This window comes from Schistocerca piceifrons, chromosome 5, assembly GCF_021461385.2.
Source record: "Schistocerca piceifrons isolate TAMUIC-IGC-003096 chromosome 5, iqSchPice1.1, whole genome shotgun sequence".
NCBI lineage: Eukaryota > Metazoa > Arthropoda > Insecta > Orthoptera > Acrididae > Schistocerca > Schistocerca piceifrons.
Window position 1 is genome coordinate 543522507 of NC_060142.1, and position 24883 is coordinate 543547389.

The 24883-nt window shown below is 41.1% G+C and overlaps 1 protein-coding gene and 1 pseudogene across 1 annotated transcript in view; both read right to left on the reverse strand.

Annotated features, from left to right (window-relative positions):
* The window catches only part of LOC124799128, a 739238-nt gene that overhangs the window by 418902 nt on the left and 295453 nt on the right, over positions 1-24883 (reverse strand). The window lies entirely within an intron of this gene.
* Positions 6286-6403, reverse strand: LOC124799748 (annotated as a pseudogene).

The window sequence follows — 24883 nt, forward strand, 5'->3', positions numbered from 1 at the left end:
GACGTGCATTGTCCTGTTGGAACAGCAAGTTCCCTTGCCGGTCTAGGAATGGTAGAACGATGGGTTCGATGACGGTTTGGATGTACCGTGCACTATTCAGTGTCCCCTCGACGATCACCAGTGGTGTACGTCCAGTGTAGGAGATCGCTCCCCACACCATGATGCCGGGTGTTGGCCCTGTGTGCCTCGGTCGTATGCAGTCCTGATTGTGGCGCTCACCTGCACGGCGCCAAACACGCATACGACCATCATTGGCACCAAGGCAGAAGCGACTCTCATCGCTGAAGACGACACGTCTCCATTCGTCCTTCCATTCACGCCTGTCGCGACACCACTGGAGGCGGGCTGCACGATGTTGGGGCGTGAGCGGAAGACGGCCTAACGGTGTGCGGGACCGTAGCCCAGCTTCATGGAGACGGTTGCGAATGGTCCTCGCCGATACCCCAGGAGCAACAGTGTCCCTAATTTGCTGGGAAGTGGCGGTGCGGTCCTCTACGGCACTGCGTAGGATCCTACGGTCTTGGCGTGCATCCGTGCGTCGCTGCGGTCCGGTCCCAGGTCGACGGGCACGTGCACCTTCCGCCGACCACTGGCGACAACATCGATGTACTGTGGAGACCTTACGCCCCACGTGTTGAGCAATTCGACGGTACGTCCACCCGGCCTCCCGCATGCCCACTATACGCCCTCGCTCAAAGTCTGTCAACTGCACATACGGCTCACGTCCACGCTGTCGCGGCATGCTACCAGTGTTAAAGACTGCGATGGAGCTCCGTATGCCACGGCAAACTGGCTGACACTGACGGCGGCGGTGCACAAATGCTGCGCAGCTAGCGCCATTCGACGGCCAACACCGCGGTTCCTGGTGTGTCCGCTGTGCCGTGCGTGTGATCATTGCTTGTACAGCCCTCTCGCAGTGTCCGGAGCAAGTATGGTGGGTCTGACACACCGGTGTCAATGTGTTCTTTTTTCCATTTCCAGGAGTATATATATATATATATATATATATATATTATGACGTTTGAACACTATACATTGTTTGTTCTCTATCAAAATCTTTCATTTGCTAACTACGCCTATCAGTAGTTAGTCCCTTCAGTAGAGTCTTTTATTTAGCTGGCAGTAGTGGCTCTCGCTGTATTGCAGTAGTTCGAGTAACGAAGATTTTTGTGAGGTAAGTGATTCATGAAAGGTGTAGGTTATTGTTAGTCAGGGCCATTCTTTTGTAGGGATTTTTCAAAGTCAGATTGCGTTGCGCTAAAAATATTGTGTGTCAGTTTAGTGTTGATCAGAATTGGTAAAGAGCGAAATGTCCGAGTACGTTCAGTTCTGCTCAGCTGTTTGAAAATCAAATAATGGAAGAGGTTTATCAGCACATTAAATCAATAAATTTTTCTAAGGGGACGTTTCAAACTTATCCACACAAATATATTGAAACACACACGAAATACTGGATTTACATTTAAACACCTTGAAATTAAATAAATATTCCTACATCTGGACCATAAAGACGCTCTAACACACATTATAAATACATAAACAAATTGTATAAGCATATATCAAAGAAATAGCAACGAAAGGTAGGCCAGTAGCCTAATGTCTATGTGCTTTCTAAAACACAGTAAATATTTAACCAATTTCTTCATGAATAGAATATATCGGATATAAACAAAGACATAGATGAATAATTATATTAATAAGCATGCTGTTACCGTTTTTTCGTGTAACTGTGGAGTACTTATGGCCTGACGCGATCGACAGTAATCGGTCACTTTGACCTCCAATAACTCGTGTACTATACAATTAAATGCCTGCAATTTATACCAATTTAGGTTTACTCTAATAGATTTCTAAAGACACGTCGGTCGACGAAATCGGACGAACCGTTTAAATTTTGGAAATTCGTTGGTGGGTGTTACTTGCATAATTTACCGCCAGATACTAAACTTTAAACTAATAAAGATATTGAAAATCTGATTACAGCATCAGAATCATCGTGAAAATAATAGTAATGTACATGTTTCTTCTTGATGTATCATGATTCATCTGGCTACTATTAATTTCTATACGAACTGCGAAATGTCTGCCATTATGGTTTCACAAAGTCCGCCATCTTTGTCACTCCCGGCATACAAGTCTCTTTCATTGACACAGCGTCACCATGGAATTCCCAGCCACGCGGTACGGCTGAACCCCTCTTGCTTCGGCCAACGTCCGGCAACACGTGGCTGCTGCCGGGCCGCAGCTTTAAGGTGCGTCCTGTGCGGCCGCCCCAACTCTGGACATATAATATTTACCGGGCGCCGCAACTCGCCCGTTACCTCATAACAGCAATCATTGGTAATATTAATGTGTCAACAAAACAGAAAATTGAAAATAAGAATTAATTAAAACAACATTATACTAAAGGAATTAACTTCCAAGTGATTATTTCTAGCGTTTATTACTCGACGTGCTGGTGACAGCCTCCTAATAACTTGAGGATTGCCGGCCATCTACAACTATGCCTAGTTCTGAACATATTGTTGGTACACTATTCTGCATTGCCCACACTGGTATGTGCTTTCCTCGACGATCCTCGAGTCTAGGCATACAAGTGTGGGTGACCATAGCGTTCTTTCTTTCTTTCCTTCCCTGTTTTTTTTTTAAAAAAATTCTTATTCATTTGTATATATCTGTATTTTAAAGTTTCTCTTAACTGAATTTGTATGTACATATGGTTATAATCACCAGTTATTCCACGACAGGTGTGTTGCCAAAGGCACCGATGGCTATCGGAAGTACGATCCGCTGAATTCGTCGCAGTACTGTTTTCTAACTGCTTAGTCGAAGCCGATAAGACCAGATGCTGGCAGCGAAGGCCACAATGGCGTTGAGTACAGCTTCGTGCTGTGACTACACTATATGCAACGATGAGTTACAGCCATCAGTACCAGCACCGGCAATGTCATATGTTATTTCGCCGTTTTCTGTCGAAATTTACATGTGTGAAATCCATTTACTAAGCCCTTTTCGATAAATTAGAAGTTAGCATACAGTAACAGTCACAAAAACCGCAGCTGACCTTGTATTTGTATCGCCTGAGGCAGGAAATTTGCATAATTTCAGTATTGTTGTTCTGTCTTCTTCTTGTAATGACGGAGCCTGACATGAGAAATGCGCTTGATGGTGTTTAAACCACAACAGCCGTTCCCTGTGGCTTTGCTTCGCAATTTCAACGTCAAAGCTAACAACTGTTAATTTATTACAAGTCGTGTCAAGTTCTTTGGAATACCGTTAAAAATATTTCATTGTTACACTGAAAATACTTGCTTCAGTATCTCCTCGGTTGATACAGCTGTCAAACTGATCGAACGTGCAATAATAATAATAATAATAATAATAATAATAATAATGCGCCCCTCTGCGTATCATCAAACACCGGGCAGCTCGTTTCGATATTCTAAATAGTTAACTCGCTATTTTGACACGTGAGCCTACAAATGCTGCACGTATTGCATTTGTTCTTCTAAGTTTCTGTCGTATTCGCTAATTTGAATGTTTTTTTCCAGAGTGTGTTTCAAATCCAAGGAGTTGCTTTATTGTTTCAGAAAACTGTAAATTATTTGTTGAGGAACTCAGATAGCTAATATAATTTTCTTATTAAGAGGTGTAATTCAATGTCGCCGAATAAATGCTCGTAATTTGTGTTAGGAGATGTCGTCCATAGTGGAAAATAACTTTAATAATGACGTAACATCGATCTAGTAACGCACAATATGAGTTTTACAAATATTCCATGTCTATTATTTTGACACTGGAAATCGTCCATGGAAGGGAAGTATAAGCGAAATTTATTATACGATGCGAAACAGCGTTTCAGAAATTACATTCGCAACAGCATCGCAGGAATTCCGTTGTGTGTCCTTATTGCAAGCCACATAGCTGCCGAATTACAATGCAAAACGTGCTGCCAGACTTCGGAAATGTGGAGACGACCACAGACTTGTTTAGGCGTGTTCATTTCCGCCTGGCTGCTCCATTTTACTAACGCCGTCTTCTGCGTGAACAAAAAACGTCTGTGGTAGGAACGATAATAAACATCATTTCGTCTGTGGCCAGATCCCCGTCTCATTTCCGCTGGCGTCTGCTCCTCATAAATGCAGCTGCTGCGAGAAACTTGTAAAAGGATGCCATGCGGGGCGTAGCTGCTCCGCGGAAGCAAATTAATCCTGTTGACAACAACGGGAATAGGCAACTGTTTTAACTCCATTACCGTGCCGTGCTCCAGAAAACCAGAATTACTGTATTTAGAACTCAGTACGAGTTATGTATTCCAAGAAACTTATTAATGATTCAGTTCTCGTTCTTTCAATGTTGTTAAAATTTGAAATTATTACGTGGGTTAGAGCTGATGATTTTCCGTAATGTAGTAGTAATATATTCATACGTAGATCACATTTACAAGGATACTGGAAATGTCATGGTACTACAATTTAGGAACAGCAAAAATAGCGTGATTCATATATATAAGTATTTACATATAAATGTAGTCCGACATGGATGAGGGCGTGGCCTTATAGTGGGGTCCATCGCCGCATTTGCCTCAAGTAATTTAGGGAAACCACGGAAAACTTGAATCAGTCTTTTTTAAACACAGATACATCATTAGATTCATCAACAGAATCGATGAACAACGCCCTAATAACAAATAACAGTAAGACAGAATTTGTATCATTAAGAGGTATTACGTTTGAAACATCCCCTTAGAAAAATTAAGCATGACTGTGCTGGTAAACTTCTACGTCATTTGATTTTCAAACAGCTGAGCAAAACTGAACGAACTCAAACAGTTTCCTCTTTACTTATTCTGATCGTCACTAAACTGACACACAGTATTTTAGCGCAACGCAGTCTGACTTTCAATAATCCCTACAAAAGAATGGCCCTGACTAACAATAACCTATACTTTTCATGAATCACTTACCTTACAAAAATCTTCGTTACTCGAACTACTGCAATATAGCGAGCGCCAATACTGCCAGCTAAATAAAATATTGTAACTACTGAAGGCACTAACTACTGATAGGCATAGTTTGCAAATGAAAGATTTTGATGGAGAATAAACAATGTATTTACCTTAATAATGTTCAAAAGTCATCATATATACATCAATTCACGACATCCATCTTTACAAATTTCCTTTTCCTGGCGGACACTCGTCCTGATCGTTTGCTCATATTAATATCTCAGAACTCTGGCATCTCTCTCCCCACATCCACCACAGCTGGCGGCTTACCTCCAACTGCACAACGCTATGCGCTGTTCACATCCAATTGCCCAACACTACACAAGCGAATATACCAACAATGAGTCCAACCGGCCACAGATTGCACACAGCGCAGTCAGCTATTTTCATACAGAGCACTAAGTGGCGCTATCAACATAAAAAGCTAAACAGCTTACTTACACGTTCCATTTCTTATTAACAGTTGTGGATGTTTGCGGATCGCAAACGATCTGTTTGCGAGATAACTGCAACTGCGTGGTCTTGGGCCGCCACTGACACCAACATGGCATATTCTCCTAGTTAGAACAGATTTATTTGCAATGTAAACTATTAAATTAAGTCTCCAATTTAAGGTTAACACACATGATGTTCATGAATGTGCAAGTCAGCAGCGTTTCTCACTGAATGTGCGATTAGGGGTACTAGGTGGTCATACTGGGCCAAAAATTCCTCCAAGGAAACTTGATGGATGGATGTACGACGGGATCACCAGAATTTGAGGTAGATGAGTTTCTTGCACAATGCTGTGGAGTGTGGTACGCGCATGACAGGGCATTGGCACGTTTTGCTATTGTTGTCAGACGTTACTTAAAGCGCCAACATAGTCGAACAGGCCTTCCTCTACTTCGGTCTCTAATATCTCCTTAGCTTGAGAGAGGACAAGTTTTTCTCTCAACTAATTTTCACATACGGAAAATTAAGAAAGAATTTATTACAACCTGACACACCTTGACTGAGACAGTAGAAAGTTAATGACCTGAGCAGATGTTGATAGATCCTGGAAGGGCGCTATAAAAAAAAAGAAAGAAAAGGAAAGCGCTCCATCTTCAGGCTACGAGGGGCCTACCGGGACCATCCGACCACCGAGTCATCCTCGGTGGAGGATGCGGATAGTAGGGGCGTGGGGTCAGCACACCGCTCTCCCGGTCGTAAGATGGAATTCTTGACCGAAGCCGCTACTATTCGGTCGAGTAGCTCCTCAATTGGCATCACGAGGCTGAGTGCACCCCGGAAAACGGCAACAGCGCATGGCGGCCTGGATGGTCACCCATCCAAGTGCCGACCACGCCCTACAGCGCTTAACTTCGGTGACCTCACGGGAACCAGTGTATCCACTGTGGCAAGGCCGTTGCCGCTAAAAGCATGAGGTTTTTTATGATTCTTAGCTCATACAAACGGCTTGGGAGTTGCCGGCCGAAGTGGCCGATCGGTTCTAGGCGCTACAGTCTGGAATCGCGCGACCGCTCCGGTCGAAGGCTCGAATCCTGCCTCGGACATGGATGTGTGTGATATCCTGAAGTTAGTTAGGTTTAAGTAGTTCTAAGTTCTAGGGGACTGCTAAGAGCCATCTGAACCATCTGTTGGGAGTTGAAATCAATTGGCGGCGAGCCCACCCCTTAGTAAATCTTGCCGGACAGCCCCACAGCCGTACAGGGCAGACAGGGCAGCCCCTCGTCGAGATAGGGATTGCTCTGCTTTGAAATGAGTTTGTGCTGTCGTATGGGAGGGGAAATTTAGGGCCTCTATAGCTCTGTGATTGGCTCAAGGCTGTGTGGCGGCGGTCTCGTTCATGCGTTTTGTGAGAAAACGGAATTTTTTTCTAGAGAGGTGCGAAGCATTCAGGTGCAGGCCTTTGGTCTGGTAGGCACTTCTGGTCGAAGCTCTGGCATGTGAGGTTGGTACTTGGAACCTGTCCTGAGACTGAGTTCATTTGCGAGTTGTTTCGACTGTGGAGCCTATGGTTCTTACTGTATCGACAGTATGACTTCAAACGTCTCGCGCTACTCATTTGCCGAGGGCACACTTATTCGTTTTTTGTTTACCAGTCTTGACGTTTGGTATCCTTGTGCGCTCTGTCGTACAAGTGAGCCAAACTGGTCCTTGATACGAATAGGGAACGGGTGCGTCACACTCTGAAATCTACCGAGTTTTCAGGGCTGTGGTAGCGATCCGTCTTCTTGATCGCTAGACCGTGAGATTTTTACATTTGTTTCGTGGCCGCGATCGATTCACATGTGCCGCCTCCATGTCTCATCTACGCCGCACACATCTCGCCAGCTGCAAGTTATATCACCGCACGAAGTAATAAGGGTAACGTACTGCCGCCGCGGCATTGACTGGGCGTGCAGACCTCAATCGCCACTTGCTCTCAGCTGCACCTACGTAGAGAAACTTCGGTAGATTCGATCAATTAAAGTATGCTCAGCGTCAGATCAATTCAGTTTGCGTTATCCACATTTTTAGGGCCAGAGTACTTGATTCACCACCTAATTAAACTGTCTTTGCCAATCAGGATCCACCCAGTGGAGTAGTAAATAACCCATTAGTTGTTAAGGTATTCAATCTATAAATTGTTTAGTATAATTTACGTTGCGTTTGAAAAAAAAAAAATGTGGTTAGCACACTAAATTTTGCCAACATTCTCAATCAGCAGTATTGTCCCACTTGAGTAGCCTTTCAAGCTCAGTCATGTGGACTGTTTCTGTGGCGTCATCTCGGCAGTCAAGTGTGCAGTAAATTGTTGCATGAAGGGGCTGAAACTGTACCGTATTACTTGTTAAGGTAAGCATTGGCCGAAATACGCGCCCAATTTGACGAGGACGTAACCAAAAAATAGCACTGTAAGAGGTCATGCTGAAAAGTAATGCCTCCAAATTTCTTGTCTGAAAACAAATGTTATTAACGTTATACATCTATGTTCTTCACGTCTATATTTCTCAACATGGTCACCCCAGAGACGAACACAATCCACCGAACGAGAGACCAGTTTGTTAATACGGTCACTGTAGCATGGTGGACTTTGTTACCGGAACGGCAACCTCACCACTGCCTGCACCACTTCGTCACAATCAGAGTAAAGTTAAGTCCACGAAGATATTCTCTAAGTTTTGGGAACAGCTGGAAATGGGTTTTGATGTTTCTGAGCAACTGTCATACAATATTTTAAAATGAACACACCGTCATTTGACTGTATTGTTGTTTATTAAGTTACGACCAAGGTTTCGGTCCTTTACGCCGTTTTCATGTGATTGAGTTTATGTCATTAACATATGCTGAAAGACATGAAGCTCAAAATGGGGAAATGTAGCTCGATTTTTATTGAACTGAAATATCTGTTGTAAATGAGTAGCGTACCAGAAGTTCTATTGAAATAATATTCCATAAAACAACGGTTACGTGTAAAATTCTCCTTATGAACACCGGTTCAACGGCACCTAGTTATTTTATGGGTCCTATCGTACATGACTCAATGACTAGGAGTACTAATTTGGTTCATAAAAGGACCTGAAGATGACGCAAATGTAGCGTTGAAACTAGTTGTCTGAATAATAAATGCTTTAAAAATGTGGCTGCGGTGTTCCACTTCCATTACTTATATTGTCAGCCGCTGTCCCACGCCCACAAGAATGATGGACGTTCATAAGCGAAAACGTACCTTTGGTTGACAAACCATAACCTACTAGGTCTTATTATCGTCTCATGATATCAAATTTAGTGAGACAATTCTACATCTACTTCTATGCCCATACTCTGCAAACCACTGTGTAGTGCATAGGAGGGGGCACGTCCCCAGGTATTTGTATCAGTTGACCGTTTCCAACTGTGACTCACTGGTATTATAGTCACAATATACTACGTTTCTTCTTTCTGTGAAATGCACAATTTTACATTTGTGGAGGTTAACAGCAATTTGTCAATCTTTGCACCATTTTGAAATCTTATGAAGGTCTGACTGAATATTTATACGGCTTCTTTCAGACTTTGCCACATTACAGATAACTGTATTATCTGCGAAAAGTCTGAGGTTACTATTAACATGTCCACAGGGTCATTAATATACATACAACAGAAACAGCAAGGCACCGGACACATTTCTCTGGGGCATATCCGATGTTACTTCTACATCTGTCCATGACTGTTCATCCAAGATAACCTGCTGCCTCCTCTTTACGAGATAATCATCAGTGGTCACAAATACCGCTTGATACGCGATACGATTGTAGTTATGATAATTAACGTAGGTGTGGTACTGAGTCAAATGTTTTTCGAAAATCGAGAATAACTACACCTATGTGATTGCCTTGATCCATGGCTCTCAGTATGTCTTGCGAGAAAAACAGGAGCTGGGATTCAAATGATCGACATTTACGAAATCTCTGCTGGCAGGCAAGGAGGAGATCCGTTCGAGATAACTCATTGCGTTTGAGCTCAGAATATGTTCTAAGATGTTATAAGATGAAGAAAGGATGTTAAAGACAATTGGTGGTAATTCTGTGGATCACTTCTAGTAGTCTATTTTTAGACGGTTGTGACCTGAGAGTTTTTCCAACTACTGGGCAGAGTTTCTCTTCCAGGGCTCTACGAGAGATCATAGTTAACAGAGGGGCTAACTCAGACGCAAATTGGGTATAGAAACTGATAGGGCTTTATTCGGTTACAAGGGTTTCAGCTGTTCTTCAACACCACTGACAGTAATATCTATTTCATTCGCCTTTTCAGCGGTACGAGAATGATATTCGGGGCAATACTTCCGAATCTTCCTTTGTAAACGAACATTTGAATAAAGAGTTAAAAATTGCATCTTTGGCTTTCCTACCCTGTATTTCCCCTCTAATCCGTGAGTGCCAGGACACTAACTTTGGTGCCACTAACAGCCTTTACCTATGACCAGAATTTTATGAAAAACCTTCCGACAATATTGTTCCACGGTAATTACTGAAGGCTTCACGCGCTGTGTGCTTTTGACAGCCGAACGAGTTTCATTCAGCATATCTCTGTCTATAGGCCTATGCTAGCTATACCCCTTTGCGGCAGTCACTGTTTCTTTACAGTGGCCGCATATTATGGAGGATCCGTCCCATCATGAACTGCTCTACTGGGTACGTATCTATCCACCGCACACTCAACCGTTCTTTTAAACTTGATCCATCGTTCCTCTACATGCTCATGTGTTGAGATAAATGTTCAGAGCTCCTCGCTGAAGCATGACGCTATTGCTTCTTTATCTAGTTGCTGAACAACAAATTTTTCGACTTTTTTCCACATTATTTACTTCAGTATGTTATTTTCGAAAACATAAACTATCTCTTCATACTTTATGTCTTAAACGTTCGTTTCGCATAACAGAGCTAACTAGGAAAGAAATATGTGCTTGGTACAAAGGTTTTGTTTTTCCACTAAGATACACACACACACACACACACACACACACACACACACACACACACACACACACACGCGCGCGCGCGCGCGCACACACAAAGTGTATCTTTCTCTCCTTTCAATTTGTAGGGCAACGTTTGTCTTTCAGCGTGCTCCTATCTGCCGATACTGAATCCTTACATGAGTTTTGGCGTTACAAATTGTTTCACTGATTACAAAGAGTTTGAAAGATTTGTTCTCATATTATTTAATTTCATGTCCGTGGCTCGTGGTCTTGCGGTAGTGTTCTCGCTTCCCGCGCACGGGGTTCCGGGTTCGATTTCCAGCGGGGTCAGGGATTTTCTCTGCCTCGAGATGACTGGGTGTTGTGTGTGTCTTTCATCATCATTTCATCCTCATTCACATGCAAGTCGCCGTAGTGGCGTTAAAGAACTTGTGGAGCGGCGGGCGAACCGCCCCGCGAGGGGTTCCCGGCCACCAATGCCGTACGCTCATTATTATTATTATTTAATTTCATGGAAATACGCCACTCCTCTGTCCCCGCTGTCGACAAGTTTTCAATGACATCACCTCAATTCAAGGTGCGAGACTGTATTTCATAAATACTGTGTACGGCCTGTTACGTAAATTCGGAGTATTTTTAGTATTCTGAACTGCGTTCTCTCATTCTTCCATAATTGGATTGCTGGACCAGTCGGCAGAATGACGCAGTGCTTTTATCAGAAGGCAAGTCGCATCTGTACATACCGCCTTTCATGGAAGTACGCCAGGCACCAGTGCTGCGGTCAGTCATTCCAGATAAGAGACGCGGTCAAAGGCCAACCAAACTCCTCGCTGCTCCAGCTTTGCAACTGAGAGTCCAGCATATGCTACGAGGTACGATGAGGTCTGAAATGCAGTGAAGGGAAGAAGGGACGACAATTCTCCATCAGAGTACAAGGCTACGATAAATGACACGAATTCACAGATTTTCTGAAGCTACATTATTTGACATACCGTCAGAGGGACTTGCACACACATAGAAAAACTCAAAAAGCAATGCTGAATGTATTACAAATGCTCCATACGTGCCACCTTACTGATTCTGCAGATATCAAGTCGATAATCAAGTTCTTCCCACATTCGGTGTAGCTTGTCCCTATAAATCGGCTCAAAAGCACTGTTGACACGAGCTCGCAGTTCTGGTGGATTTATTTGTGGAGAAGGCGTAAATTCTGAATTTTTCACATAAACATACACAAAAAATCAAATGCAGAATGGTCGAGAAAGTGTGGAGGTCATGACATGAAATGCTGATCATCATCCCCACCTTGAACGATCTATCGGTTTCTCAATCTCCTATTTAATAATTCACTAACATCATGGTAGATATGGTGTGGAGCTCCATGCTGTTAGCATATGAAAACCATACTGTCGGTCTCCAGTTGTGGCATGTGTCAATTTTCCATTACGTCCAGGTATACGTGTCCTGTAATAGTCTTTTAGCAGAAGAAAAAGGGACCGTACACTTTAAACTGCGAGACTTCATACAACACGTAACTTTTGATGGATCTCGAAAGTGCTGCACGATAATGTACAGGTTGTCTGTCCCCCAGATGTGCACACTGTTCAAATGGTTCAAATGGCTCTAAGCACTATGGGACTTAACTTCTGAGGTCATCAGTCCCCTAGAACTTAGAACTACTTAAACCTAACTAACCTCAGGACATCACAGACATCCATGCCCGAGGCAGGATTCGAACCTGCGACTGTAGAGGTCGCGCGGTTCCCGTCTGTAGCACCTTGAACCGCTCGGCCACAACGGCCGGCTCAAACACTGTGCCTGTCTTCTGTGCCATTCACAGTAAATGTTGCTTCACCAACGAAGATGAGTTTCTCACAAAACTTATCCTCTTCCATAATCTGTCGCAACTGTGCCGCAAATTCAAAGCATCCGACTGTGTCATCGGGAGTCAGGGCTTGTAGCAATTACAAACGGTAACGCTTCAGCTTCAATCGCTTCCATAAAATGTTCCAAACGGTCGGTTGTGGTATGTTCAGCTCTCGTATTTTCCCTGTTTGTCAACTTCTGTTGGCTACGTGCGAAATTTGCCCGCATGCAGTCAAGCGTTTCTTCACTCATTTCAGGCTGATCCGTTGATTTCCCCTTCTAGAAGCATCCTGAAAGTTTAAACTGCACAAAGCATCAACGAATGTAGTTGGCATTTGGTGGATCTTTTTGAAACTCTGTTCTAAAGTGTGGTTGTGCTGTTACGGCAGACTCATGTGAATGCATTTCATACACTATGTATGCTTTCTCGGGGCCTGTCGCCATCTAGTCGAACTGCTCAATGCTGCGCTTTCGTGGCAGAAATCTGAAGTACGGCTGCAGCAATACAAAACTGTAAGTTTTCCAGTATGAGTGACAACATGTCAATTAATGTAGCTACAGCGAATTTATAACAACCTTGTTCGTTGTACAGCCGGCCGAAGTGGCCGTGCGGTTCTGGGCTCTGCAGTCTGGAACCGCGAGACCGCTACGATCGCAGGTTCGAATCCTGCTTCGGGCATGGATGTGTGTGATGTCCTTAGGTTAGTTAGGTTTAACTAGTTCTAAGTTCTAGGGGACTAATGACCTCAGAAGTTGAGTCCCATAGCGCTCAGAGCCATTTGAACCATTCTTTGTACATCGTCCTTCTAACATACGACAGACATTTGTGTAGCTGTAGTTCACGGTATCCGTAGTTGGTGGGCTCCATTAGACCGTTGTTACAAAGTGAACATAATAGACTAAAGAATAACTCGCCACCCACCCCCTCTCATCTCCCAGAATAATCACACTAATACCACATACAACGACCCTTAGCCTCAACAATGGTCTCAGTACGGTGAGGAATGCAGTCACAATTTTTTTCAGGAAGGAAGGAAGATTATGGCTTAACGTCTGGTCGACATCGAGGTCACCAAAGACGGAGCACAAGACAGGAATGTTTGAAGGATGGCAAAGAAAACCGGTCGTGCCCTTTCCAGTGAACCATCGCGGCACTTAGCTGGAGAGATTCAGGAAAATAACGGAAAACCTAAATCTGGATGACCGGACGCGATTTTATCTGTCTCCTCACGCATGCGAACCCAGTGTGCGAACCACTGCGCCACCTATATTAGTTCGTTTCTTCAGCTACGCCATATGTAGCAGAGATGTTGGCTGCTGCTTTCAACCGCTGTTCTAAGTAGCCTCATATTCATTATAAGGGATGAAAATCACTTAATTTAGTCAGCTGGTCGATGTGTGGATGAGTGTCTGAATGTTCGTCAACCCTGGGACGTACACTATGCATACAGCTCTGTGAACACGGCTTTTGTGATCTTGGAGGGCGGGAGTGTCCACAGAATTATCACAACGAAAATGTAGAAGAAACGGCGCTACTTAGTCTCAGAAAATGTTGAAATAAAAATCATGGTTCATGTTTACAATAAAGTGAATAAATGCGCCAAGCGCGTGAGGCCTCATTGGGCCTTCGCGGCACTCCATGATTTATGTCAGAGATCATTTAAATTGCATCTATATTGCTCAAAAGACAGTAGTGTGTGTTTCTAAGAGGGTGACTAATATTTTGTCCGCTGGGATTAATAATTCCATTTCCAAAGAACACAGATGATATAAGGCGTGAACAGAACAAGTCCATCACTTCCATAACGCTATGGTTGCAAATTACTAACACGAATTATCCACAGAAAAAATGGAAAAATTGTAGATGCCAATTTGGGGATTACCAGTTTGGGTCCTGGAGATATGTAGGAGCGAGCGAGGCAATGTTGACTCTACGATTTATCTGATTGAAATTATATCGCTTGGAAATTCTTGAATGGTTAATACTGAGGCCTGGACTCGAACGAAGACCCTTACCTTTTGTGGCAATACTTTTAACAAGTGAGTTTAGGCATGATCCGTCTACATTGGCAGCCTGTTATCATGCGTGTATGTGTTACAGGACACAGTAAATATCACACTAAAATTGTGCCATTTCTTTTCGAAAGTGAGCCGGAAATTGCACTAATATTACGTCATTTCCTTTCGAATGTGTGCTGTATGCACATAAAAAGGACAAGGACATGTTTTGTAACACTCTTTCCGTAGTATATCAAAACGAGCGTTGAGTGCTGAAATAGTGGTCAGCCAAGCTACGATAAACTCAGATAAGGGGTGCAGAAGCTTGTTTTCGACTGTGATGTGATATCCCTTCTGGCAGTATGGGTGCTGTATTGCTCACAGCACCAGGTCAGTATATATATTTGAAATTGCGTGTAGCGTATGTGCAGGAGTACAACATGAAGGGTTTTTGAGGAACTCTTGTCGTAACCGCGCCATGGCTAAGTGGTTTAATGCTCAGACTGACAATTTGTGGACGTGGGTGTGGTTCCCTCTGTTTTCAACTTTTTGTTTTGCATTTTAATTATTAGTCGGAATGTTAAACTATCATTTATAAAATTTAAATGTATTTAAACAGTTTAATTTATGAAGGTAAAGTTACTATATTCAGTTTAGTTGCCATTATTATCCTTGTAAGCCCAAAAGGTAGAGGCCACCACATTGAACACACCGTCAAAATTTTACACAAGCTACCAATGCCCAGCCACCCTCACATCCTCATTCCTCCAATACAATTACTAATTTCTAAACTTCACATAAGTTCTGTTCATATTGCTACAGAAAGAGGAAATGTATTTCGGAGTGAAGGATTATGCATATGTTAGGTTTGCAGTCCAACGTGATATACAGGAATACTCGTGTGTAGTTTGTGAAGTAGGAGTGAGATAGCCACTGAATTAAAACTATTGGGGTCAGCGATGATAGCTTGGTTGATCAAGCACTACCCGCGAAACAAAGGCTCCGCGTTCGAGTCCCAACCTGGAGCACAGTTTTAATCTCTTGTGTATCTCTTGAATTAACCACAATAACTGGATGCGACATAAACGCAAGTAAGAATATCGCGATGCAGTCTCTTTACGAACGACAGACACTAAAAGAAAGGTTTTAGAAATGTCAAGTGTTCTACTAACGTCTAGATACTGATAGACTACATTTCAGCGGGTAAATTTGCGTTGGTTTTGGTCTTGTACTATGGACCTCATTCGGTTATTTTCGCGGGTGTTGAATATCGTCTATTGTTATTAATTCTACTTACAAAATATTTAAAATAAGAAATAAGAAGAATATGAGAAGCTTTCAGAGGTATCATCATAATCTCCCGTTTATGATTTGTGGATAAGTTGTTATAAAAAACAGTTTGCGTTCAGCACATCAACAGCCGTGATATATTTACACCAGGCTCGTATTCTCTCTAGTACGACTGCCGAAGTACCCTCTCATTCTCCTGAAGATGCCACAGGCGTTCCTGCTATAGCCTATGACTGGATTAGAGATGTACTAATCCAAAACTGTTGCCCGCAATTTAAGAGTACCAAACAAAAAAAATCATAGTGTGAGTGAAGACGTAACACAAAGAATACTTAGAGAGACATAAAAGGGCGAAGGTATTAGTATTAACAGAACAAGGTCTAGATCTGAAAAAAACTTGAAGTCATAAAACAGAGACTGACAGATACAGAGTCCAAGGTAAAATTTTCAGGGGAACTCTCAGATGCTTTCGAAAGAAAAACGGGAGTAAGACAAGAAGATGGGCTGTCTCCATTATTTTTCAACTGGGCGCTTGAGAAAGTGATGCAAGTGTAGCGCAAACAGAAATCAATCTTTAAAATTGACCAACTAGGCAGAGGTAATTTATCTACTGATGCCTGGCATTCGCAAATAGTTCAACAATGTTAGCATGCGGCATTTCATCTACCAAAAATAAGACTGAACTCTTGAAAGAAACTGCAGAAAATGTCAGTCTCAACATATCTTTTGAAAAGACGCAGTACGTACCTGCAACAAACAAGCACCGAAATTCATGGAGACAAAATATGGGAAAATTAAAGGAGTACCAAACTTTAAACTCCTCAGTGGAATCATTCAAGAAGATGGAATCGAAACAAAAGGAAGCGAAATTATATGTGAAGGTAGTATCTGTTCCCGAAAGAACAGATACTTTTGATGATCGTGCAGCTTCTCTAGAATGCAGCTTCTCTTAAATCGACACCCTAGCTGCAAACAGGCGTTGATATACATCATTTGGGACATGCTGAAAATGTGTGCCCCGACCGGGACTCGAAACCGGGATCTCACCTGGGGTCTGACGGGGAGCGTGCAAGGGATAAGTCCCTGCAGGCGCACTATCCTCTGTCCCCTCAGTGGTTCAGACGGATAGAGCGTCTGCCACGTAAGCAGAAGATCCCAATCGGGGCACACATTTTCAAAATGTCCCCAATAATGTATATCAACGCCTGTTTGCAGCTAGGGTGTCGATTTATTTATCATTTCAAACGAAATTAGATATCAAAAGATAAAGACTTACCCAGAATATCTACAACAAAAAACGTGTCTCTCAGAACCCAAAATTGAGACATTGCAATAGTGTGAGTAAATCAGAATGCGTCTATGGATCAGAAATATTAATTTTGAACAGTGAAACAGACGTTGGAAGCATTGAGAAAATGGAAAGACAGATCGTAAGAAAAATTCTAGTTCCAGAATTAGTGGACAAATAACAGCGGCTCAGAAGCCATCAGAAAGTCAAACAACACATAAATAAATTTAGTGACATTAGGAAACGCAGGCTAACATTCTGTGGACACATCAAAAGACTGAGACCAGACAGACTAACAAAACAAAGAGCCAATATTTTGGACAATAGGAGCAAAGTTGAAACGAACAAAACGGAAACGGATTGGTGGGATCAAAATTGACATAAAATTGGCAGCAATTATTCCATAAAATTTACAAAACCGAAAATTTTTAAGTCTAAAATTCACAAATGGCGAATTGCCCGAGAGGAAATTTCAAAGAAGAAGACTGGAACAATATGATATGAAGAGAGAGGAAGGAAGCCCACAAGAAGAGAATGAAAGAAATATGGGCACAAAGAAAGGCAAATGCCCTCCACATAGTACTTTGCGTAGTGTTAATGGGCTTATTCACCAATCATGATAGCAATAATAATAAAAAAGGAAGCTTGAAGGAAAAAAATTCATTCTGTCTTGTCATTCATCGTTTACAGACAGACCGACATACACATGTTTTGCCATACAACTGCCAATTTTTTTACATTTAATCATGTATCTTCCTGAAGTGCAACAATTTAACATCTTCAAACACCATAAAAAAGGCAGAGAACATAATTAAGATAAACAATTTTCAATGTGTACAATGATGTACGGCTTACGCATAACTGGAATAATTTAAAGTATCAAATGCAACGAAAGACATTGTAAATTTAATGCCCATAACATAACGCTCGTTAAGTAACAAACCAGCAACTTAAAAACATTAAAATCAATATGAAACGCGGTTAACGTAATAATGTAGCCAATTAATCAATATCCACACTCAAATGCTCTTTATATTCAATTGTGACTATTTAAAAGAGATCTGAACACAGTAGGGTTCACGGTAAACATAATTAACGTAGGCAGTTATTCAATACCCATACCGAAAATCTCCTTATATTCAATCGTGACAATTTAAAAATATTAAACACAATAAAGAGCACAGCAAAGATAAATAAAACGACCATTACGCTCTGTATTCAGAACAAAATTCTTCTTGCGTGCAACTTCAACCAGCAGCTAAAGTTATTATATGTTAAATATTTTTATTGATATCATGTATGTACAACTGCTAGGAGCTTTAAGCAACGTTGTTAATTACAGGAAGACGGACGTAATTCCGTGATAAATTTTTGAGATCTTTTTTAAGTCCAGAAAGTGGTCACGAGAAAATTGGATGGGAAATGTCGCATACAATTCCATTGTTGCACTTACAATACCGCATTTCTCGCTGGTCAATTCACTGGAGAAAGACTTTGCTTCAGCCTCATTCTGAATAAGATGGCAGTGATGTTTTCAGGCTGCAGTTGGATTTGCGCACCTGATCCGTAAGAACGGGTTTATGTCCTGCACTTTCGTCATTCGAACGAGAGCGTATCGCGTATGACAAGCACAGGGGAATCTCAGTTACTCAAGAATCTCAGGATTAGGCTTAAGCAATACGCAGCCTCCCTACAGATATAATGACATTTTAATTAGTCCTGAAGATAGAATTTAAGTAAACAGTTTGAATGTTGTGCCGACACACAGTTCTCGCTCTCGTTATTTTGTTACACTAGGAAAGAGCGATTCACTGGCAGAATGAAGTTTTCACCCTGCAGTGGGGTGTGCGCCGATATGAAGCTTCTTGGTAGATTAAAACTGTGTACTGGACCGAGACTAGAACTCGGAACTTTTGCCTTTTGCAGGCAATTGCTCTAACAACTGAGCTACTCAAACGCGATCCATCCTCAGAATGTTACTTCCGCCAGTACCTTGTTTCCTACCTTCAAGACTTCACAGAAGTTCTCCTGCGAAACTTTGGGGATGGTTGGTTGTAGTATTTCGCTACCTGTTATCTAATGTAAAGCCTGTTGAAAGATTTTGGAGATTTTAAATACAGGTGGTAACGATGCTTCCTCTTTAGAAGCTTGCATTAAAAATGCCCACGCCGGTGTCGCCCAAGAACAGAAAGAAACAGTAACACCTCAAAGTTATGATGGTGCTTGCATCTTGCACGATCAATAGGCACGGGTCCAATCATTACCATTTCGCGTACTATGTGCATTGTTATGCTCACCGACTGTATTTTTGCCCGAGCTACAACTCTAAATAAAGAAGTAAAACTATTTTTCGGTACTACTGTAAAGGTACCGATACTCTTCTCTCATTCACCTCTTCGAGTGGCTGCTCTAGATGCTACTGTTAAACGAAGAGGCCCTCAAAGTTGAGCCACAAGATGGAACAATCCCTAAAGTCCACGAGAGTTAAGAGACCATTCTAGAATATCATCAGCACGTCGAAGATACCAGCAACCAGATGGCAAATGTGAATCATGCATATGGTCTAAGGTTGACAGTGCAACAGCCAGTTTTTTTTCCCTTTTGGTTGGAGGTATTTTATAAAGGAGTGCCCCAAGTTGGTTCTTGCACAGACAATTGCAGACGCACACCACTGATCAATAAATCTAGGAACACTAGCATCCAAAAATTATATTTTGAAAATTCCAGACAACGTTAATAATACCGTAATCGAGGAAGAACCAAATCAAGCAAAAAAGAAAAAAAAGAAAAAAAGTGCAACAAGAAGAAATGCAGCCGCAAAGGAAGTCTGTGACATAATAATTCAGCAGAGCAAAGAGAGATTTGAATTCTCCAGCCACTCACTGACCTCTAATTTACTTGAGCAGCACTTCTTACCTTCGCTGAGACATAAAGTTTCCAAAAAAATTCCTTCTGCTGTTGTGCAATCCGATCCATTCTAAAATAAACCTAAGTTAAAAGCAGGACTACAAATCATTTACCCTGGAATTGAATTCCAAGAAAGGAAAAGAGGATTACCTCTTCCGAAGTTTTTAATGGAAAATAATGTTTAAGTGACGTTATGAAGTTGTTGGAATTAGTAGCTACTATCCCAGTGAGAACGTGTGAAGCAGGGAAGTGTTTCTGCACATTACTGCAGCTCAGAATGTTCCTTGGAAATGTAATGAATGAAGATAGGCTGTCTGCTCTTGCAATGGTATTTACTAAAAAAGAAACGATACACAGTATTTCAACGTGAGAGCTATGTATAGATTCGCCACGAATAAGGAAAGAAGGGTGGACTTTCTCTACAAATACATCTCAGCAAGAGAATCAACCCTATGTAAGTCGTCGGGCTCATTTTAAGATAATTTTAAAGCTACAAAAAAAAAATGTTCAAATGTGTGTGAAATCTTAAGGGACTTAACTGCTAAGGTCATCAGTCCCTAAGCTTACACACTAGTTAACCTAAATTATCCTAAGGACAAACACACACACCCATGCCCGAGGAAGGACTCGAACCTCCGCCCGGAGCAGCCGCACAGTCCATGACTGTAGCGCCTTAAAGTTACAGAAATATTTTAAATTTTTTAGAAACGAAAGTATCTGGAAATGTAAACAGCATAATATAGTAAAGTTAATGAACACCCTTTCATTTTAGGCACCAGCCACCACTGATTCTTGGCGATATTTGATTTCTTTTCACAGTACTTTAGTACAGTGTGAAAATTCTTTTAGGTTTTTCTTTGTCTGCACTGCATATTTGTTGGTGGGATTATTTGGTAATTCTGTAATGTTTGTTGACTTCAATAAAGTTTTTGACTTTATTTACGTACGTATTGTGGTTTAACATAATTATACAATTGCCCTTATCACACTGCAATCATATTCTGTTGTTGTTCATTCTTTTATGGTTTATTTCAGTCAGGGTAATGTGTTCTCATTTCGTTTCGTGAGCATACTTTTCTGTTATGTTGTTCTTTTTGTATACTGTGAACAAATTTAAGTTTTAATACATTCTGCTTTTTCTTGGCAGCTTTACCATGTTTGTAGCTATATGATTTTTGATGGATTTATTATGCAATTGTGGTTCGATATTGTCTTTGAGTCATTTCCCTAACAGATATATTTCATTTTCTGTGAATTCTATGTTCTTGAGATTTTTGTTAGTGCTTGTAGAATTGAAACGGTGAAGAGCTTTTTTTTTGTTTGGTGTTGTACGTAGATTAGGTTATTAATTTTCTTTGAATGCGTGACTCGTATTTTTCGAGTCGAGTGCCATATATATATTTCTATAAAAGTAGCTATATAATCATACGTTAAAAAAGTAACACTTTTACTTAGCAGTAGGTGTGCTATACAGGGTGTCCCATTTATCTTGACCACCCTAAATAACTGTTTGTCCAGATGCAAATTACAAAATGTTTCAAGCAAATGTTTTTTAGCCGTCAGGGGGACATCAATCAGCATGATTGCCTTCGTTGTAGCTTTGTTTTTTACAAAGATACGAACAACGGTATGACTTTTTTAAATGGCTCCCTGTATTTTTTATTCGGGATTGCATTTCCTCCCCTAAAGACCTATTCAAAAATGTATCACGGTGTACCATTCACTGAAACACAACGTTATTAATTGCATAAAACAACACTGACGTTGACGTTCCCATCGCTTAATGCAAGTACTCGGGGTAATGGAACACATCCACGTGCTGACGTTGACAGAGAACAAATATAAACATAAGTAGAATGCACATAACATGTCCTACCAACCGATCCCTTCTTCTAGTCACGTTGCGCCACAAATTCCTCTTCTCGCCAATTCTATTCATTACCTCCTCATTACTTACGTGATCTAACCATCTACTCTTCAGCATTCTTTTGTGACACCACATTTCGAAAGTTTCTATTTTATTCTTGTCTAAACTATTTATCGCCCATACATGGCTACACTCCATACAAATACTTTCCGAAAAAACTTCCTGACACTTAAATCTATACTTGATGTCAACAAATTTCTCTTCTTCAGAAGCGTTTTCCTTACCATGGCCAGTCTACATTTTGTATCCTCCCTACTTCGACCATCATTATTTATTTTGCTCCCCAAACACCAAAACTAATCTATTACTTTAAGTATCTCATTTCCTAATCTAATTCTCTGAGCGTCACCTGATTTAATTCGACTACATTCCATTATCCTCGTTTCGCTTTTGTTGGTGTTCATCTTATATGCTCCTTTCAAGACACTGTCCATTTCGTTCAACAGTTCTTCCAGGTCCTTTGCTGTCTCTGACAGCATTACGTTATCGGCAAACCTTAAAGCTTTTTTTTTCATAGATTTTAATTCCGACTCCAAATTTTTCTCTTGTTTCCTTAACTATTTACTGTATTAGACTTCTGTTAGGAATACGTTTCGTAAATGCACACGAAAAAAAAAAAAAAAAAAATCCTCTGCCCAGTATGGGACTTCACATCTCAGATCATCAGTCCCCTAGAACTTAGAACTACTTAAACCTAACTAACCTAAGGACATCACACACATCCATGCCCAAGGCAGGATTTGAACCTGCGACCGTAGCGGTCGCGCGGCTCCAGACTGAAGCGCCTAGAGCCGCTCGGCCACACCGGCCGGCGTACACGAAAATAACAGCTCACTCATGCTTGTACTAGCAAAATAGCTTTGTACTGCGCAGAACACGAGTTGTACATGGAGACCCTAAATGTTTTGCAGTCCAGGTAAGATAACGCAGGTCTTGATATTAAATCCACACATAGTTGAATAACAATTAATTCAGTATTGCGCGAACTTTCGCTGTGGCTTTCTGGATAACTGACAATAATAAGGGGGATCCTAGAACTATTCAGTCTAATAACGCATTTCTTGATTATTTCTTCCAATAATAAACAATAGTAAAATCATAGATCTAAGGACAGACAAACAAAATCACTATTTAAAAGCGAGTTTTACCTGTATGGCTATCGTAGGCCTTCAAATTGTTAAGAGCTATATTTTATTTCTGTAATTACAGTTATGTAGTAAATTTTATATTCTGAGAAATGATTTTAATAATCTTTGAAAGTTTTACATCAGAATAAAATTGCAATTAAATATCCATTTGTTACAGATTGAACTTAGAAACTTTAACTACCACATGGACCGCTTCACTTAAAAGACTATCTGCAAAACCAGATCCTATTAGTCCACGAAATTGCCAATTCTTTTCATTATTGTAACTAATCATTTAAGAACTTTCACGTTGTACTCAAAGAAAAGTAACAGGATCCTATCGGGGTGAATGACTATGTATAAATCACGTTTCCTGATTTAAGGTTACTACTCGTCACTTATTATTTGAACACTTCAGCAAACATTGGTCCATGCATGCATTTACACTATTAAATGTTACTTTGCCTGAAGGTGGATACAGTGACGATACTCTGTGGCGGTAGAGAAAAGTCACATGTTGCAGTCCTGGCTCTTGATACAATATGCTCAGCAAAATATCTTCTTGGCGTCGTAAATTCAGAATTTACAGCAGTACAATAAATTCCACGATACACTGGCTAGTAATGGTTCACAGCTGGGACATGATTACTTCACTTTTCCAGAAGTCTTTGCCTCACTGATCACTCGGAAGGCTGACTCGTCGAAAGGTAGGCACTGACTATCTTGCCACAAACACTTCTCGTGCCGATTCGCGCCCTTCCACCTTCACTATTTCCGCCTAAGCCCCTTTGTTGCGGAGGGACTTTTCCGTAACTTTTCTACCATACATAATTCTATAATTCCTAAGCATAAACCAATTGCATATTATAATTTAGTAATTAAAATGTCATAGCTTCAGATAACACGTTTACAAAATATTTCCAAATTACGTCCCACTGCAGAATATGAAAAAATAATGATATACATCTCAAATCAAATAAGCTACATAATAATATCAATCGTCAACGACATTAACACTGTTTATAAACTTCGCGAAGGACACTTGAAACGTGTCATCACAGACAACTCATTGTGATTTAGAAACAAGATGTTTACTTTGTAAGTTCCAAGGAGACATAGGATTAGATCTAACTGGGCACACCACAGGAAGACAGCCGTTTCATATGCATAAATTATTATTTTATTAAAAAAAGCTATGAGTAGAAGACTGACAAACGAAGTATATATTCCCTCATATTAGGTTACCTTTTCTTCACGTGATGGTTATAGTACTTGCTGGAATGTAATGAACAACCGTAATATCTATTTGTAACTTTCATTAAATGCTTTTGCATTGCTATTATAGGCTGAAGATGAGGTTTGCTTCTGGAAAAATGTTGCTTTAATAGGTTATTAAAGTTAATCAACGAAATTTTGTAACTGGTAGCGGTCCCTGAAAAACCTTTTCACATTTATGATGCATTGTCAGTCGATTAACAGCAGCATGTTTTTAAATTGATAACAGAGCTTGATGACTGGCCAGTAACAACAACACTGCATAAACGAAAGACTGCACGCGCTATTTCTGAAAAGTAATTTAAATTAATCCAAAAAGTCAAGATCGTGGATGAAAACCGCGTTGAACTGACAGAATGAGCCAAACGATATGATCACAGGGCAGAAAATCTAGTTACGTCGAGTCTACCACACACTAAAAATAGGATTAACTATGCTTTTCTGGTAGTTTCCTCCACCTGCTTGGTAAATCTCGCGAGACAATTATGAAGGGAAGATCAGAGAAATTCGAGGTCATACTTAGGCTTACCATCAGTAGATCTGTCCGCGCACCAATCGCGAATGCAACTGAAAAAGTGTCTGGGAGGAATGATAGTGGTGCCCGAAGAGCCGTCAGTGAATACAGACACAGATGTGAAATATAGACTCCTATCGAGAAAGTTAGAGCGACCGAGTGACTGCGATGAAGAGTGCAGTAGTGCAGAATTTTTCTCTCTACTCAGTAACTACATTGAGAATATATATTTTATTTTACAGTGAAATGTAAAGA